This window comes from Pinus tabuliformis, chromosome 4_2 (genome assembly GCF_031772625.1).
Source record: "Pinus tabuliformis cultivar Carrire ecotype Pingquan chromosome 4_2, CPIR1, whole genome shotgun sequence".
Taxonomy (NCBI): Eukaryota; Viridiplantae; Streptophyta; class Pinopsida; order Pinales; family Pinaceae; genus Pinus; species Pinus tabuliformis.
In genome coordinates this window covers 239,252,939-239,273,851 of record NC_142304.1, presented here as the reverse complement: position 1 = coordinate 239,273,851, position 20,913 = coordinate 239,252,939, and positions in this window count along the sequence as shown.

Sequence of the window (20,913 nt, the reverse complement as noted above, 5' to 3'; positions counted from 1 at the left end):
CAGTTAAAATAAAACCATCAACATATAGGACAATAATAAGAAATTTACCTTCTACAAATATATGATAGAGGTTTTCATCCACTTCACTTTTGGTGAAGCTCAAACTAGTGAGATAGTTATCAATCATGATGTACCAATCACGGGTGCTTGTTTGAGACCATATAATACTCACTTAAGTCTGCAGACATGAGACTCTCGATCAAATTTCTCAAAACCTTATGGTTTCTCGATGTACACCTCATCCTAAATAAATCCATTGAGGAATGTTGTTTTTACATCCATCTGGTGGATCTTCCACCCCATCTACGCAACCAGAGAAAGAATTGATCTAATAGATGAGTACCTTGGTACAGGAGCAAAGTGTTGTTGGGAAAAGTATCTATTCAGAATGCCCCTATCCCACTCTAAGGTGTGATAGTGCCTTAGCAACAAACAAGGAAAACTACTTGAGTATTCTTCTTTATGAAATGTAAATGAAGAGGAAGGATGTAACTAACCTGAGTCTTTCGCTAGTTTGTTGATCCAATCGCTCCTCTCTTCAATAGCTCCCAGCTCCCTGCTCCCTTACCGGCCCAGCTTCACCGAATTCCTGCAAGATCACAGAAGAGAGAAACTACACGAAGATATAGATTTACATTCATAAAAAGCTTAGGATCAGATTAAGCTAAACATGCAAATATAAAAAAACATCATTGATACACAGCATGTAGGAGAAACTCAAATAATTTTATTGATATGATAAGAAAGTCCAAGAGGAGATACAACCAAGTGAGTCCCGATCCAGCATCTACCTCCCAGCAAAGGAATCCCTTCCTCTCCTCCAACAAAGCATAAATCACCCAATGTACTAATCTCAATCTCAAACCAACAGCAATTCTCTGCAAAGTACAAAATTCCAGCCCCTGGATCGATGGGATGAGGGATCCATATATAGATGTAAGCAGAGAGGATGAGTCAGCTTATGTTTTGACTTGTGGCTTCTCTCTATTAGTTCTTGCTTCCACTTGGAGACTGAGAGCCTCTTACTCATCACTTGGTCGAATTCAGTGAGGCAAGTGTCATTGGAGAATATTCTGGAAGCTTCCATGGTCTTTCCACCTCGTTGAATGACTCTGCTACTTGTCATTTCCCACTCAACGCACCTAGGTAGTGCATTCAAGTGCGTTGCAATGCACCTAGCCAGTGTATTTGGGTGCTTTGCAATGCAGGCAGCTAGTGGAGCTTCTGAATTGATCCTGATTTGACTAGTTTTGAGCAGTTTCTGGTGGAGAACTTCTGGGAGAAGCTGTCATTGGTTGACCTTGTTCCTTTAGGGGTAGGAACAACACTTTTAGGGACTTTGGATCCCTTGGATTATGGACATTTCATGCTTAGAGCTGTAAGGCACAAAAATTTCTATAACAGTTGCCCCCTAAAGTATGAGGCCGTTTATCGGGTGAAATGCTTTATTAGGAGGATCCGAAGTTCTTTCAATGCTGGGAGGAGACCTGTAATAAGATACAATACAATACATTATTTTCATACTGTTTTCATGATCTAGCTGACACGGGCATTCCCATGCTCAGCTTTATAAATTCATTTTTATGTACATAGGACAGACAATCGTCTGATGGTAGACCGATGATTCTGATGAAATCATCATCCTTTTGGTAGGATGATTATTTGTTCTGCAATGTTGTACATGTCAATGTCTTTATTTTTCCTGAATATATATCGCAGCCCGGATGGATGAAACTAGATCCGGGGTCTTCAATCTCATCCGATCTTCACTCTAAGTACAAGTCGATCCATGTGAGAAATGTTTTGAAGTCGAACATGGAAGGACATCGCTTGATTACCAGTCAATGATGTAAACTGTTAACAAGCGCGAGAGGAATCACCGATAATGATAATGACCCTCAAGGTACTGCAGTATAATTCACGTGGTGTGAATAAAGGACTTAGCGTCGAACACCACGCAAAATCTTTCAGTCGAAGGTCATTGATGTATACCTGTCGCCGGAAGTGAAAAACTTGCCATTGAGGCATGCAAGCTTCAAAGTACTGAAGGGGGTGTTCCTAGATCAACTTCTTGGATAATGAGCTGATGTTGACAAGAAGCGATCCGTCAAAGGAGGGCCTTAATGAATCCCACATCAATGACACGAAACGGAGCAAATGATTTTGATGGAGGTGAAAATGATCTGATGATATATGGTACAGGGTGGCGGTCATGAAAGAATGAAGTATAATGTATGGCAGTGGATGGGACACGGGTGACTTCTCTGGATGACTTCTCTTGAACATATCGGCGACACTTATATGATGGATTGGTAGCATTTACCCCAAAGGTGGATGGTATGGCGAGACCATGGTGATGTGACCGGTGAATGAAACAACCCAACCCGACTCAGGCACAGAGTGGAAGTGTCATGTTCAAGAGCAACTTGCTACCAATAAAGGTTCTTTGAGTTTCTTCCCAATTTTTCCCCAGTCATTGCTGACCAGTACCTCTTTATTTTTGTCAAGCTTGAGGAGGATAACATATGCTTGTTCTATAATTTTCCCTTCGGGCAAACCCATCGCTATGTTTTAACGAGCCTAGCGATAGTGAAACTCGTTCTCACCTTAAGACAAGTTTGTCGCTATTAATGTTTTTAACGAGTTTAACGACAAAGATAACTCGGTCCTTTTCCTTTTTAGGGAGTCTAAAAAGGAACGTAAAGGTAACTCTGGAAGTCCTTTTTCATCATCTAATCCCTTAAGTCTGAAAAAGTATAAAACAATACAGAAGGGATGAAATTTCGATAGTTTTAACGAGCCGAACAAAACAAGCGCTCGATCTTTTTGTGTAATAATCCCTCAGGTCCAAAACGATTAAAATCTAGAGGAGGGATAGCACTTCTGGTCGCTTTAACAAGCTGGAAGGCCAAAACTCGGAAATCTTTTCATATTTTACGAGTCAGATGAAAAGAGCTTAAAGAATACTCGTCTTTTGAGGAACGAGTGATAAAACGGGTAGCAGCTAATTCCAGGTAAGGGTTGAAATTTTCCAATCACGGAAGTGTCACAAGGATGGCTAGTGAAATCACTCTTCGCAGCTGTTCCTCAAAAAGGGTAAACAATCAAATGGAGGTGAATGATCGGCCAATGGAAAAGTGGAGGTGACGGTGCAAACACAACCAAGGCTTTAATGGCTGATAATGTTACATTCACGGTGGTTATTTACCGGAGGATAGTTCATTTTTTAACGAGCTTAAACGCGGGTTGAAACACTTGCTCGATCTTACGTTTATTTTTTAACGAGCATGAACTATGTGCTAAAACTGCTCGATTAATCCAGTCATATGATAAGAATGTCTCATTGAAGATGCCATTTTTTATGGAGCTTGCACCTTACAAAGCTTTGCCCCGCATCCTTTCTTTATGCAAGTTCGGAAACGACTAATCCTATGAGTTTAAAGGGTTAGAGGTCCTAAAAATTTAAAAAATAAATAGCCGCCCCTTGCTTGCACTCCAAAAGGTTTGCATGCCCCCAGGTATAAAGTACAATTTCAAGGTTACCCCTCAATTTGCAGATAATACATTTGTTCTAAGAAGAAAGGCCTGCCTCTTTCAGGTTATTCAAAGTCTGTTTTATTTGTGGTGCAAACAAAACACTTCTTCGACGATGTCTACCGAGATAAACAAAGGTAAGCGGCACCAACTCAGCTTACATAAATTTGACAAGAGAATCTTATTCTAGAACAACCCCTCTTCCAATCACGGACGGGGTACGGACTAGTCATATTCTCCCGCGGAAACCTACCCTATACCCAAAGTTTTCCTGCCGAAGCAGACCAAGACGCATGCCCCCTGGGTTCCAGTCATATCCCTCCAAATTACTCGCGCTCATCGGGAGGACGGACCGTAGGTTGAGACATTTCTTGCGCGAAGAGACCATTTAGGGATGGTATATGACTATTTGCGATGCGTGATCCGGGAAATGAAAGCTGGTCCACGAGCTTGACTACTCTTCCTTCGTGTGGAAAACACATTACTCTAAAGAGTGAGGACACGATGGCTCCCATGCAATAAATTTAGTCTCGTCCAAGGAGTAGGTTATAATCCAAGGGTCCTCGAACGACCATCACGTTCATTTGAACGGTCTTCCCTTTCAATGTTATGGGCACATTGGGGAGGATCCCTAAAGGTCGACTGGTTCCTTTATCAAAGCCTGTCAGATTTCTCATTTCAGGCAAAAGCGATGGCGAACCAAGCGCTTTCCAAGCAGTAGAGGAAAGGATACTCACAGATGCCCCCTCATCAATGATGGTGCCAGCCATGACCATTCTGTATATTTGGACGATAATTCTGAATGGTATGCTTGCTGGTAAACGGGGTCTGCCTAATTGATTCCAGTCGAAGGAGACAACTAGGTTGCTTGGAGGTGGGACCGAGTAGACGGCCGGGTACGACTCTGACGAAATTCCTTCCTGCGATAAAGGAATGGGTGGGTTGCCCCCGTGTTCGTCGGAGTCTGTGTTGATGAAGAGAATTTGGAAGGTGTCATCCTTATTCTCCTCAGTGACTGTATCATTCGAAGATAAAACCTCTGAAGGCAAGACCGGGTCAACTACCGCCTCGACCTTTTGACTTTCGTTGGGTATGGATTCAGCTGGTTCATCTTCAATGACCGGCGCTTCAGCTGACCACTTGAGCGGGCCAGCTAGATTTTCAACTAACGAAGGACTCGGCAAGAGTTTTTTATATCCAGGAGGAAGTCGTAACGGTGAAACCGGACGATCATCCAAAACTCTTTTAGCTTCGTCTAAGAAGGGACAACGGTGGATGGCATGATTGCCTTCGCACAGTTTACAGGGAGATCTAGTTCTCCCTTTTTGTCCTAGGACTTCACTTTCGCTAGTTGACGGTGTGCTTTCAACATGGCTATCAGAGGTTGACGCCACCGGATTGTGCAAACGGGGAGACCAGTCCCTTAGTATCCAAGGGATGTAGGGACAATCTCTGTGAAAGTGGTCTCCCTTGCAAATGACACATTGCGATTTAGGCCTGGTCAGTGCAGTGTGTGGATTTTCGTTAGACGACACTCGTTTGCCCCCAGTCGCTTTTGGCTCCTTCTTCTTCTTCTCTTTCTTCTTCTTTTCCTTCTTCTCCTTAGAAACTTGACTTTTGGCTTTGCCAGCCCCATCAAGCGAAGAGGAAGGAGGAGAGGAAGAATTAGAGGAAGTAGAAGGCTGGTGGGTAACTCTGGACTGGTCTAACTGCTGATTCAACTGTTCAGAAATAGTGGTGTTCTGAACGACATTGGTTGAGAAGAGCCAGACCGGCAAGCCAATTGTCAGTCCTGGAAGTGACAATGTGGCCATATGGGGCACACCAACATCTCCCCAAGAGGAGAAGGGACTAGTATTTCCACCAAGGGGAATTCCTTGGTTGGTAGGCTCCATTTTCTCAACCTAAAGATCAACGCAGGAAAAAGGGTATGAATATTTCGTTTAAAATAAATTTTAACGACGCTTGGACACAACTTGCTTTTTCAATTTTAAAGAGTCGAGAAAAAGAAAAAGATGACTCTAGTCTCCTTCGATTTTTAATGAGCCTGAAGTGACAAGTGCTCAGATGGACCTTTTCCGTTAAGGAGTCTGAAAAGGAACGAAAGGGACTGCTCTGGAGTTCTAGGTAGAGGGTGTGCCAAACCAATCGCAAAACCGCAGAATACTTTTTAAGGTACGGGCGGTCAATCTTCCCGAATGCTGTGTTCAGTGCATTGCGATCAGTAGGGCGGCCGACACGGCTTCCTATGGATAAAGGTTTTATGCCTATAGGGGTCTCCCAATATATACTCGAAGGTACGTGGGAGCACAATCCGTACTGGCACTTATCGTCTCTCAGGAGGAATCACCCAACCATCAGTGAGGCCGACAGTCACCAGGTTTTACGACGCTGGAACACGTCTCTAGCCTAGACCTCTATGTTGTGCGTTAAGTTCCAATGCGTTGTTAAGTTCATTCAATTTATTTTAGGTTGATCTTTCTTAGAATTTTGCCTTTTTTGGATCACCACGAGATGTAGATACAATTCCTAAATGCAGTCTAAAGATGATAAGCAAGCTTTTATCTCTTTTCAACAATGAAAATCCTAGCTACAAGGGGAAAAGAAAGACACAATCTTTTCTCAAAGAGCAAAGAGCACACTGTAAATGCACTTTTCCTAAATCAAACCATACAAACTATCAATATGCAAATGCACAAATGCATGTATTTGTTTTCACTTTCTTAATATTGATGCCTAAAAAGGAAGTTGTTGTACAAATTTGAATTCGATTTCAAGTGAAAACACAAACAAGTTTCTTTTTGAAATCAAAAAGACGATTACGACACTTTATGATTTTGAAGTAAACACTTGTTTCGACACTAGAAATTCACAAATTCAAACCAAAAGACAAAAGTAAAAGTGCAATCAACTGTCAACAGCAAGCAAATTTACTCCTAAGATCAAAACGACACTTACGACAGGTATAGATCTAAGGGCAACAGTATGACTAGTTTACTTTTGTAATGGGAAACTGCAAATGATGTAACAAATACACAAAAACAAATACAATTTCTTTTATACAACTGAGGCGGAATTAAGGCAAAGAAAAGGGGTTTTTAGATAGGTACACACACTGATAACAGGCTACAAAAATCAGAGATAAAACTGAACAAAATGAAGCAAAGAACCACAGCTGCACAGGGCAAAGGCTGATCAGCGCACCTGTTGCACAGAGAAACTGAATTGCAGCGCAGGTAGCGCTCTCGGGACCTGCGTTGAAATGCATAGTCTCTTCACAGAGCCTGCGCTGAAGCAGAAATGAGAATTGTCTCTAGGTTCTGGGTCACGGTTTTCAGTTTAATCTATGGTTTTTGGCCGGATAAAAGATATCAATGAGGTACAATTAGAAGGATGATTTAAAGGAGGACTAAGAGCTATCACAAAGGGCAGTTAGAGCATTTTTGGATTAGCTGTTCAGATCATAAACAGGCCCAGTAAATGGACTAGAGTAGTAGATCTCTACTTTGCATTTGTAAATGGCAAATGCAGTTCGATTCGCCACTCCTAAGTTTATGAGAAGAACAACAATAGAAACACAAATAAACTAACTAGATACGATCCCCAACGAAGTCGCCAATTTGTTGTTGGGAAAAGTATCTATTCAGAACGCCCCTATCCCACTCTAAGGTGTGATAGTGCCTTAGCAAAAAACAAGGAAAACTACTTGAGTATTCTTCTTTATGAAATGTAAATGAAGAGGAAGGATGTAACTAACCTGAGTCTTTCGCTAGTTTGTTGATCCAATCGCTCCTCTCTTCAATATCTCCTAGCTCCCTGCTCCCTTACCAGCCCAGCTTCACCGAATTCCTGCAAGATCACAGAAGAGAGAAACTACACGAAGATATAGATTTACATTCATAAAAAGCTTAGGATCAGATTAAGCTAGACATGCAATTATAACAAAACATCCTTGATACACAGCATGTAGGAGAAACTCAAATAATTTTATTGATATGATAAGAAAGTCCAAGAGGAGATACAACCAAGTGAGTCCCGATCCAGCATCTACCTCCCAGCAAAGGAATCCCTTCCTCTCCTCCAACAAAGTATAAATCACACAATGTACTAATCTCAATCTCAAACCAACAGCAATTCTCTGCAAAGTACAAAATTCCAGCCCCTGGATCTCTGGGATGAGGGATCCATATATAGATGTAAGCAGAGAGGATGAGTCAGCTTATGTTTTGACTTGTGGCTTCTCTCTGTCATTTCTTTCTTCCACTTGGAGACTGAGAGCCTCTTACTCATCACTTGGTCGAATTCAGTGAGGCAAGTGTCATTGGAGAAGATTCTGGAAGCTTCCATGGTCTTTCCACCTCGTTGAATGACTCTGCCACTTGTCATTTCCCGCTCAACGCACCTGGGTAGTGCATTCAAGTGCATTGCAATGCACCTAGCCAGTGTATTTGGGTGCTTTGCAACGCAGGCAGCTAGTGGAGCTTCTAAATTGATCCTGATTTGACTAGTTTTGAGCAGTTTCTGGTGGAGAACTTCTGGGAGAAGCTGTCATTGGTTGACCTTGTTCCTTTAGGGGCAGGAACAACACTTTTAGGGACTTTGGATCCCTTGGATTATGGACATTTCATGCTTAGATCTGTAAGGCACAAAAATGTCTATAACACAAAGGTATCCTCATATTCAATCTCTTCAACTTGAGAGTACCCCTTTGCCACAAATCTAGCCTTGTACTTCTCTATGCTTCTACATGTTTCCTTCTTAATCTTGAAGATCCATCATGAACCCACAACTGATTTATCTATTAGTCTTGGGACCACTTCCCAAACATTTTTCTTTACAATGGATTCGTATTCCTCCACCATTGTGTGGTGAAGTAAAATTATAAGTGTGGACACAAACAATTCCTCTAGCCGGAGAGCGGGTCTAGCCACAATCAAGACATTCTATGGAAGATTTCCTTAGGGTAGAACCAATTAAGAGGGCATATCTCTTAGTACTCTTATCCCATTTGGTGATGACCTTCTTTTCTTGCTCCAACTATCTCTCATTTCCTTCTTCGAGCCCCTGAAACAAGTAAACAACAGCAAACAACAACTGTGATAATAGAAAAATTGTATTCAACCTGCTTAACAAGTCAAGAAAAATTAAGCCATAAACATGTGAGATGACATATTATGTAGGAAATCAATCGATAGTTTCATATATATTAAATCAAGAAGAGATTACAACCGTTGTCTTGACGTTGTTGTTCTCCTTCGACAAATTCAGGTTCCCACACTTTTCCGTTAGCATTCCATGATTGCCTCAACAATGGTAGTTTTAAGGCTCTTCCCCTTAGTCTTCACACTAAACCAAATTCACACTTCTCCCTCACACACAACTAGAGAGCTACAACTATGAATAACTTGTTGATTACTCCACAATCAAAACTTCAGCCAAAGCCTAATTAGAACTACAAGCTAACACTAGCTTGTACCTGGGAAAAAGGGAGGTTTATAAAGCATGGATGGAAGGGAGATGGTTCCTCTTCGCATGTGAGAAGGTCTTGTCTCTTGAGATAGTTCCATCCTAATAGGGGAAAGGAGCCCAAACTGATCTCCTCGACTCCATCCGGCGTAACCATTTATCGAACTTTTGTTATGAAGCTTCTAGAGCTAGAAGCTTCGGCTCCTTATTTAAAAAAAATTCCAAAAGAGGATTGGCGCGACTAGAACAAGGCTCAATCACTCCAGTCAGAGCTAGCGACAGTTATAATCCCTGCATATCGATGTGATGAGGTCACATTTCATTAGTGTTGATCTTGTAAACTCAGAAAAATAGAATATTTTTGGGAAATGATGTAAAAGGGAATTGTTCTGCTCATGAAGAGGGACACAATGGGAGTTTCTTCATGAAGGGAAAGCATGCACGGTTCACTGTAGAGGTCCTCCAAGACCATGGAATGGGGAGTATAGGGACAGTGACAAAATGTTGTGTAATAGATTCCCCCTAAAGCGTGAAGGTTGAACTAGAGTGAGGGGTGAAACGCTTTATGAATCAGTGCAGGGAACCGACATCTGTCATCGGAAAACCTGCAAGCTAGTACAGATACATATACATTACTGAAAACTCTACCAAAAGATACATGAATCATGGTATTGACACAAACATCCAGAGAATGATCATGTAAATGGTTCCAGGTATGGGTGCTTCCATCCAATAAACAGGATCATATTGAAACCAAGGTATGGTTGCAGCCATCCAATAATGAAAAGGATCACATATGACAACTCATGGTATGGTCGTAGCCATCCATCTGAGAGAGACATGCATATCAGTACAATCATGTCACACTGCCTTGCAACTTGGACTTTTATAATCTGAGCCCAGGGTCTTGCGCTCCAACATGACTCGATCAAAGTACAAATTCTAACACGTGAATAGATGTGTTGACGTCGAACATGCAAAAAAATCGATTGATTACCAGCCAATTATGTAAATTGTTAACAAGCGCGAGAGAAACCACCAATAATGAAAATGGTCCTAAAGGTACTATCAGCACAATTCAAAGAATCTGAATAAAGGAACTGAAGTCGAACACCCATGAAATCACCCGATCGAAAGCCAATGATGTGAACTTGTTGTTGAGTCTGAAGAACTTTCCATTAGTGCATGCAAGCTCTAAGGTACTGGAAGGGAGTCTCTCGGACAACTTTTTGGATAATGAGTTGAAGTCAATAGGAAGGAACAGTGTCAAAGGAGGGTCATAATGGATACCACATCGTCAAAATGAGACAAAGGGATGAAAAATGATTTTGGATGATACAGAGAATTAGACGTAAGTCTAACTGCAGAAGGACAACTCTTGAACATTTCGGCGACATGACTGGAAATTTGGCAGCATTTAGATCTAGAGGATCAGTGGTCATGTTGACGTGGTGGAAGTCAAATGGAAGGTAAAAACGACCCAACCCAAGAAGGTCGAAGATGAAGTGAGGATATCCCAACCCGACATGAAGCAGAAAGTGACATGTTCAAGAGTGAGCGACCGACACAACTGATTAAATTTCCAAATTTTCCCCCACCATTTTTGGCAGGTACCCTAATTATTTTTTAATCACAAGCTCGAAGGGGATAGCATATGCTTGCATTGTAAGTCCATCTTCGAATCAATCCAACCTAGTAAATTGAATGAGCCCTAGGAAGGAGAAGCTCATGTTCATCATGGTGATGAATCCGATGTCGTTGTATGTTTTAACAAGTTTGACAAAGGTGCAACTCGGTATATTTTTCATGTTTAGAGAGTTTGAAAAAGACATGGAAAAGAAAACTCCACATGGTCCCTTTTCATAAATTTGTGTCTCTCGAGCCTGAAAAGGTAGAAAACAATACTTGAGAGAACCGTTAGACCATTTTAGTCAAGGAGTACCTTTTTCATAAATAGTTTATCCAAACCCGAAAAGGGGTAAACTTATACTGGGCACACGACATTTCATATCCGTTAACGAGTTCAAAACGACAAGAGCTCCACAATATTTTCGTGTTTAAAGGGTTGGAAAAGAGCTTGAAATTTGACCCCCCATTTTATTCTCTTTTACGAGTCAAAAGGGAAAAATACTCAGCAATCTTTTCATTTGAGTTTTACAAGTCGAGAAAAGAGCTGAAATGTGACTCGGTACCATCGTCGAACATCCATCACCTATCGCTGCACAAAAGGTAAAATGCATTATCCAATTCTTGAGGAAAAATAGGTCAAAAATACTTAAAAACCCTAATATTTCATGAAAAATGAAATAAAAGGAGGGAAAAGTAAATATTTTTTACCATTTATCATTTTACCTTTATTGTGAAAAACATTTCACCCACTTTTTCCCTAATTTTTCTGGAGCAGATTGCTAGAGATCCGGGAGGTCATTCGTCAAGCCTTAAGTTGCAGGTAAGAGCCAAGTCCTTAAGCTCAATTTCCATACTATTTATTCCTATTTTTATCCTTCTTTTGGATTTCTGAGGGATTTTTTGGCATAAATTTTTTGCCCTCAATCAGCGCGTTTTTCGGGCACAGAATCGCACCGACCAAGGGTTGCTAAAACGACCAATCACGTCATCGGCGCAACTGTTTTTAAAACAGGCATGCCGGCACGTGAACAAAGAAAAATATATTTTTTCTCTTAAATCCACGGTTTGAATCCAAATTTTAGTTGCCAAAAATGATTATTGACTTGAATACATGGTTTTTGCAGGAAAGAATCGTCGAAAATGGTAGATTGGAAAGAACGTGATCACGAAGATGTCGACACCCAGGCAATTGCTGATCGAAACTGCTTGGATTCTTTGAGGAACCATGGGCTGCTCAATTTCTTTCTCACACCAGGGATGTGGGTTCAACCTGAGCTTCTTCGATACCTGATTAGTCTCTGGGACATAAATCGGGAAATTTTTATCATTGGTGACAAGGAGCTAGAGTTGGAAACTTCAGACATCTATTTCATCACAGGACTGTCCTGGAGAGGGCAACCAGTCAACCTATATGGGTCATGGCCGATTAGGGAAAGCATATCCATGCTACTTACTGAACATTGCCTAAAAGCCCTCGAATCCAAGAGTGGCAAGATTGAGATTGCCACTGTGTGATATCTTACACTGAGAGTGTTATTGTTGACCATCAATAGAGTGGTTGGGTCCCAGGCAAAGCACAAAACCAACAAGTTGAAATTTCTATATGCTATTGACTGTACAGCACTGACAATCTTCAATTGGGTAGAAGCCATGAAGATCAACATGAAATGTCAGTTGTCAAAAGCTAAGGCGGGGAATTTGAATCAATTTTGCTTCGGATCTGTGCTAGCGACCTTCTTCCTAGAGCGGGTTCTATTGTTACAGTACCAGGTGATTGAGGTGGATCCGCTGATGCCACAACACCCACGGATGGTCCACTGGATTCATTTGATGCCTAGGATTACCGCGGGCCAACATATGCCCTGTTGGGCAGTAGATCCCCCACGTAACAGTTTTAGGGCTTAAAGCCCACAATTTTGGCTAATATTGTTGTAAAGGATCTGCGAAGTGCGAGGAGCATGAGTTGTAATAGGTCAAGTCAAAGGGTTGTCCACCCAGAAATAATAGAAAGTGAGTCAACCTACCCATGGTCTATGAACCAGGGAAATGTATAAATAGAGCAAGGCTCTAAGTGTAGAAGTTAGTTTTTGGAGAAGCTTTTGTTGGATCTAAAGTGTATGGATGCGATAGTTACTCTGGGTTTGTAAGTCTGAGTCATGGGTTGTAGTAGTAGTAGAGGCTCTGTAGCTGTGTTCACAGAGGCCTGGTAAAGTCCACAGCTATGTGCATGGACCCCTATAGCTTATTGCGCAGGGTGGACTGGATTGTATTGGAATGGAAAGTTAATAAAAGCTAAGTGGATTCTGAAATATTATGCCTTTTTTTTGTAGACTTGTTGTTTATGCTTCTGATATATGTTGAGGCATTTCTTCACAATTTTATGGTTCTGCACACTAAATAATTGATAAAAATTACTAGACCCACAAAATTAAGTCAGATTTGTACTACTAACCCAGTAAAGTTAAAGGATCTAGGTAGCACCCCTTCACGTCCAGTAAAGGGTTACCCGAAGATCAGACAGCTGCGTGGAGCACCCTAGGAACAGGAGTAGTTAGTGACCATTCCAGATCTCATCAAGACATCCCTAGGGTACGGAACCCTGGTTCCAACACCCTCCCATTCTACCTCGGGTGAGATTTAGTCTATGCCCCGCGGACTGTTGCCGAAAGGGCCGGTAGTTTCAGGATTTGTTTGGATAAATCACTTCTAAACCTAGGTCAGATCCCATCAAGCCAACAAATGGTTCCATTACCGGAATCGGGATCTGCCTAAGGGATGTCCGATGTCAGAACACTGAAATCCTATAAAGAAGTAAATTGAAGACTGGTTGGATCAGAAGCTTCACGAGTTCATGATACAGGAAAACAAAACACTGCAAATATTTGAGAAAAGGAGGTTGGATCACTATGTATATATAGAAATCCACAAAATCTTCTTTGCGTCCTTCTCTTCAAAACTGTATGATTGGATCGCGAAGTTAGCCGACAGCCAGAGAAGGTATAAGCTCAATAAACCCATAATGTGGACTCCAGAGTTGGTGCGCAAGCTAGAGGCGTCAAAAGATAAGATCGCATGGGTCGTAGACCACTGGCTCGATCAGATAATAGGAGGGTTTATCACTAAATTTGCGATAGACACGACTGTAAGCTACAATGAAGCAGAAAGATGTTTTGTCCAGGGATCATGAGGTAAGTAAATCAAATCCTTGAATGCCTAGATTAAGATGTTGTTACGTGAAAAACAGGTGATTAGAATACATTAATGAGTGGAACGACGCGAAGCGGAAAGGTCTAAAAAGGTATCGAAGGGTTAGGAAATAGTATTTTAATTTCACCTCTGTGATAGAACGAGGAAGAGTGTGCTTGGGTTTCTCTGAGGAGTGCAGTCAGCTTGATAAGGCAATGCATTCTGGAGTTACCATCCCCACTTACACCACCACTCACGTCACCTCCTTCACCTCCATCTTCACCCACACCACCTCCACCAAACCCACCATTCATCATGGCGAGCGTGATCAAGCTACCTATATTCAGAGGAGTAGGGAACAAAGATCCAGATCAGTTTTGGTTCGTAGTAAGAGCAGTGTGGGAAGCACACAAGGTTGCGAATGACAACATTAAGAGGGCCACACTGGTAAGGCACTGCAGGATCACGTGCTGACATGGTATATCAAGCACTCGAATGATCATCCAAATGTAGGAATAGTGGAGATCTGGATTGCGTTGAACAAAAAGTTTAGTCTACTGAAGTCAGAGATGTAGTCGATCATCGGATTTAAGGGGATTGCAAGGCTTCCAGGTGAAACCCCCTGGGATCTAGATCAGAGGTTGAAAAGTATGATCCACGAGGCTAATATGACACTGATGTATGTGTAGCATTGAGCATGGTTTGTGGCGTCTTTGACACCACACCTGAGGACGGCGTTGTCATAGCAGAAGCTCTCTACCTAGGCAAAAGCTTTGGAAATAGCAATGAGGTTGCATGAAACACCGATCTAGGATCTGTGGGATTCCAACAAATCCATGCGTGGCTATAGAACCTATGCTTGGAGATACAAAGTTTTAAGCAGGATAGGGCACCCCAACCTGAAGCATGCGAAGAAGTATGGTACATAAAATGTAAAGGCCAGGGCCACGATAAGGATCACTGTCCAGTATTCACAAACTATTTAGCAGGAGGGGGACCCATGCCATTGAGACTAGAGGCTCAGGTAGGGCCAAGTGCGGCACCCGCACTCTAGTGCGCAATCTGTCGGGTGGGGGGGAAGCACTGGACAACTATCACCTGTTACAGAAGTATACACACACTCTGTAGTAGCTATTTTGTAATTTCTGTAGATCAGTGGGCCACGATGAGTGAAACTATCAGAGTTATGAGTTGTTGATGGATCGAACACCTACCTACAGGATGAAAATTGAGGCACGAGGCCAGGATCTAGCCACAGCAATAGTGCATGGGGGATTCCAAGGACGTGAACAAGGGCGAGGAGGAATGGGACCCGGACGAGGGCCAAAAAGTTAATTTGCTACAATTGCGGAGGACCTGGGCACTATGCGCGTGACTGTGCTAACCTGACCAGAACATGTTGTCCATATTGTTATCAGTTTGATCATGAAGTGGTAGATTGTCTGATGTTGATAAAAAAAAAGCGCGAGAAAGGGGTACTCTAGCCTTCTCCGATGCAGAATATTCAAATGATGAGGTTTGAACCATGTGAAGAAGACACAAGCATGAACATGGTGCTCAGAAGCGGCATGACCATAGGGGAAGATAAGGGAAAGCAACCCAAGGAAGATACTTGTGTTCGCAAGGCTCCTACAAAGGAACCTGAGTTTGACTTGGAGCACACAAGGGAAATGTTTATGGAAGCTAAGAAGAGCTTCACAGAGGCCTCTACTTCAAGTATTAAGGATCAACCAGAACTGAGAATGGATCCTTCTATGCTTACTACCTTTTTAGAGACATGCATGAAGCTGCTACATGACAATAAGGCGATTCAAGGATTACAGGAGTTGATAACTAGGTGCACAGGGTCAGGAGAACCGCGTGTAGTCTGTAAGCTAGGAAAGCATGCATTGCACAACGGAAGGGAAATGCGGTTGACAACGCAAATTGGCAAATATGAGATGGATTAGATCATCCTAGATCTAGGCCTGGATGCGAATGTGTTACTAAAGTAGACATGGGAATGCATGGGCAGGCCTGCGTTATAGTGGTCTCCTATCCAATTACGGATGGCAAACCAACAAAATATCATGCCCATGGGAAGACTGCAAGGGGTAACAGTGGATATCGAGGGTGCAAGCACACAGATGGACTTTGAGGTAATAGAGATTGTGGATGATAGTAACCCTTACCCCGTGTTGTTAGGGATAGATTGGGCCACGGATATGAATGGAGTCATCAACCTGAAGAAGCAGAAAATGATTTTCGAGAGAAAGTCCCTATGCATAGTGGTTCTGCTCGATCTGGCCGAAGGGGCATGCTACACTTAGCCTATGCGTGACAATGACAGTGATGATGAGCTGGACTGCATCTATCAGATAATGGCGCACGACCAGGATCAGGTGAACCTGACTTAAGATGGCAGAATCTCATGGGAGCGCTACAGTTCCTGTACTTTGGATTCAGACTAAGAAATAGAATGCTAGAAGAACTGGTTGCACGAAGTAACAACACTAAACTGCAACATGATGATTAGATCACTGTGGTGCACGAGGACCGAAGCAAGAGAACCACCAACATACGAAGGGGAAATAGGTGCAAATTAATTCTTAGAAAAATTTGAAAGGTCAGTACCAAAACAGAAGCAGTACAGTGCGATGGAATGGGCGTTGCGCGCAACACGCACACGATAGTGGCAGACACACTAGAAGAATATTAGGAGCTGACATGAATACAAAAGATGAATGCACTTATGGTTTGGCAGTCCAGATTGTCGAACGCAAGTCAGGAATCCAAGGTGAAGTAGTTTGCGCGGCCACTTGTGTCGATGGGTGCAGACGAATGTTGAGTAAACACATCACCGGCTAAGGATCAAAAGTAAGAACCTGACGTAGCAGCCAAAAAAGCGACGCATACCATAAATACCCCGTGACAAAGCATTCATAGAGCTACACAGAATCATGAATAAAGTTAACCAAGCAGGACAAACAGATTGGGACCGACACGTACTAGCAGTTCGATGGGCCTATAGGACCATAAGCAGGAACCAGAGTGTGGAAATGACCTCAACAATGTCAAGAAGAGAAGAAACTAGGAGGACAGAGAAGAATCCCCAGACCACAGTAGGTACAGGACACAAGGACCTGGGTAAAGGGATTAGGCAGTTACAAGAAGACCTTTGGCGAGGGTGTAGGAAACTTCGCAAACTCGATGATGAGTGGGCATGGCTGAGGAAGAGAAGTGTGACATTGGACGAAGAAATCAGCAAACTAAAATCCAAAAACACGCAAGTGGGCCGTGAGAAACTAAGCATGCCAAGATCAAGTCTAGCCAGCCCTACTACTACATTAGAAAGAGTTGCGAACCTGCTATCATGGCTACAACTGTACCTTACTAAATAAGGGAGCATACCACACAAAGAAGAACGTGACACACTATCGAATGCAAGGGTATTTGAAAGGTGCCCGTAGCCTGGGCTAGTAGGAGAATCAAAGCCTGGCACAAGGGGTGCGACCACCTGACTATTTGTAGGAATCATAGTCTCAGCACTCTGAGTAGCTGAAAGAAGGCGCGGAACTATAAACAAGTCTATAGGAGAGCTGTGCAGACAGAAGGTTCTGCATAGGGCCAGTCTGTCACAGGGATTGAGGTCGCACATAAGGGGCTGCGCTACTACGCAGGTAGGCTGGGAGGTGACTGTTGATGTCACTGTTCCTAACAAGAGGTCTAATTTATGGCAGAAAGGAGTGAGTAGTGGGCCATTAAGAAAAGAATTAAGAGCCAGATTCAGGATGATCTGCCGCCAGGGAATGGCTAGAATGGAGGGAATGGCTGAGTTCAAATATAAAGGTTACTATAAAATTCCATGGGGTAGCTACGCAACAACAGTTGGGTGTCTGAGATTGGAGTCAGTATAGAGCAGCGAGCACCAAGCTACCTTGCCACCTGTGAGTATGTGACCAAATGAATCTAGTATAGACACGATGTCGAGAACCAAAGTGTGATTCACAGAAGTTAACCCAGAGCCTCGGGTGACCCAGGAGGAACGTGGAGAGGTAGCAAGTGCATTGAAGGTCCCAAAGTCCCCACGCACGCATTGACAGCCAATGGGGCCAGTCTAGGTATCACCACGAAACCCAAGAGTCAGAAAATTGTTAATGACAGAGAAGGGCAAAGCTATCACTATCGAAACAAAGGAGGAGGAGGACAATTTTCAAGCCCTGATAGCCCAATTGAGGCACAAGATGATGAGGTAGAAAATGTCTCCCAAGTACCTTTAGCAATAGAGTTACCCCCCTAAATTCCCCCGTGGAAAGGGGCAGCCAAGATACCAAAGGACCTGGAGGCGACAAAGAGTGCGCTCTAGACCCCACTTCTTTCGGATGACATAAGGTTTGACGGTCTGCCACTGGGATGGGTACCGAATATAAAATTTGAAGACTGGGACCTTGCAGATAGTGATAAGTTCCCAGAGTTGGCCACGGAGAAATTATTACAGTAGAAATGGTTGCGCGGTGTGGAGAAGGTTGGGTTACTCCATCTGCGGTAGATACCCCACTACCATCGGGCGCCCATCACAATGTTTGTCATCTGGCAGCTACTGTGCCTAGTCCATGATGGGTATCTTTGGCTGGAGGGGCTGTTTCCAATCATAGCTAACCTAATTCACCGAATTTCATGACTGTCCATTAAAGGAAGCAATCCCGTAGACATCGCATGAAAGAGCAGTGACTTGGACCTCGCAAAAGCTATGAAGGGCAAATCTAAGATAGAGAAAATAAAGCGAGGGTATGTAATAGCAAGCATCAAGGATCGAGGGGTTTGCATCACCACCCAGCTGCTGGTCGGAGAGCTCATGAGGAAACATCACGCAAACGAAGTGCCAACATCTGTAATTGCATTGGCGGAGCAATGTGCAGAAGGGGTCCAATTCAACTGGGAACAGTTTCTCTGTGTTGAATTTTTGATGAATTGTAGGGATGCCCAGGAGTAGGGTAAGATGTTCCACTACGCGTGGTTGCTCTTATCCATACCATTAGTTTCCAGGGAGCTGTCAGAAGATAGCGAGTTTCCCACCGTTGAGAAGAACCTACCCGAGGCCGTGAGGTACACCTCGCTCTGGGCAACAAAAGATGTAACAAGGATTCACGAGATAAAAGTGTTTTGGGAAATCGTAGAGGCGAAATTATGAACATGATAAACTGCAGGCCACACCTATCCCCGACAGTATATAACAGTTTACAAATCATATCAGAATTCAAAGTGGATATGCATAACCTATATATCCAGGCGCGCAAGGATCCAACCCGAGAGTGGGTAAAGCTATCATTCATTGCCACAGATGATGCAATCTTCGAAGTAATGGCATCATGGTCTTCGAAGTGGAGTGCCCTGGACTTGGTAGAACTACAAAAGATCGTAGAATAGAAAAAGAAGACGGATACCAAACTGCGCATCGCGAAGCTGGCAGAAAGTAAGTGTCAGGAACAAGAAGCGGCCATGCAGCGGAAGGCGGCTGAGGCAGCACCAACAAAGCAGATGGAACAAACCACAACTGCACCCACTAAGGAGACCGAGGAAGGTCAAGAAATGTCTATAGAGTAGGACACACAGGGGGAGGTAGAGACATAGGAATGCAAGGACCTTACAACAAAAGTAACCAACTCAAGAGGTTGCGCACCCAGGAGCAACCACCTACGTGAAAAAATGCAAAGACAATGAAGCTTGTGGAGGGAGACCTTGTTGACAGTAGCAAACCAATTCGCAATGTCACTAAGGATTCTTTGGAAGAATTGATGATAGAGTAGACAACTGTGTTGGGGGTGCTCAGAGAGCAGCTACAGGCATTACAGGTGGGACCCCTAGGAGTGATGACACCAAACCTCATGGAAGATATAGCCGAAGCTGAGCACATGGTGCGCGCATGAATAAATAACACCTTGGTGTTACCAGAAGGTGTCGTCTTCATAGAAGCTGTAGGTGACATGAGGGTTTGGGGATTTAATTTGGTTGCCCTTCCTAGAGAAACCCTCTACCAGCTGCAGGATGGGTAACTAGCGAGCTTCGCGCCAAGGAGGGCCACGCTCTCCAAGTCTTGAGTGAGAAAAAGGTAAACTTAGAACAGTTCAGCCTACTGTGCGACAGCCTGGTTGCCCAAAACCAAGGATTAGATCAGGCCATGGAGGAGGCCTGTAGCAGCATTCTGGAGTTCACCATGCCGGCGGCACTCCCCACCAAGAATAAAATTCATCATCTGGAAGCTGGAGTCTGCAAGACCTAGGAGGAGGCCGTGAAGGTTCAGTTGGAGGTGAACCTACAACTCACGGAGCTGTGACTGAAGGCATAGTCCTATACACCCCCGGATGTTAGAAAGCAGTGCCACCACGACATTCAATCAGGGTTGAAAGCAATAGAGCATGTTCTCCAGGACTGCACAGGATTGTTGGACCAGTCACTTGTCACGCTCACTTCATTACAGGAGGAACCAATGCTAAAATAGCTAGAGACAGAAGTGCGTGAATTGCATTAGGCCTTTAACAATGTTTGGGGGATTTCACAGATGGTCGCCCTTACCCAGCGATTGGCCAAGATGATCGAAGCACAGACTCTGAAAGAACAGGCAAATGTCACCTGCCAAAAATAAGTAGGGCTTAAAGCACGCATCCAACCTTGGCTCAAAGAAGCGTTCATAGTCACCACCACGATCGAGGGGAAGCTAGCTTAAATGCAGGATATATATGCGAAAAGGTAAGAGGGTGCCTCTAATAATGATGCCTCAGAGAGTCGCACACAATTGATACAGTATACAACAGAGGAATGTGTGGTAGACGTCTGCGAAGCACATTGGTTGTTGAATGAACTTCACGTGAAAATCACCGCACTGGCCAAGTGACTCAGGGCAAGTCACGATGTTTGTGTTGGGGGCCTGTTGGGTAGTAGATCCCGCGTGTAATGGTTTTAGGGCTTAAAGCCCACAATTTTTGGTAATATTATTGTAAAGGCTCCGCGAAGTGCGAGGATCATGAGTTGTAATAGGCCAAGTCAAAGGGTTGTCCACCCAGAAATAATAGAAAGTGAGTCATCCTGCCCATGGTCCGTGGACCAGGGGAATGTATAAAT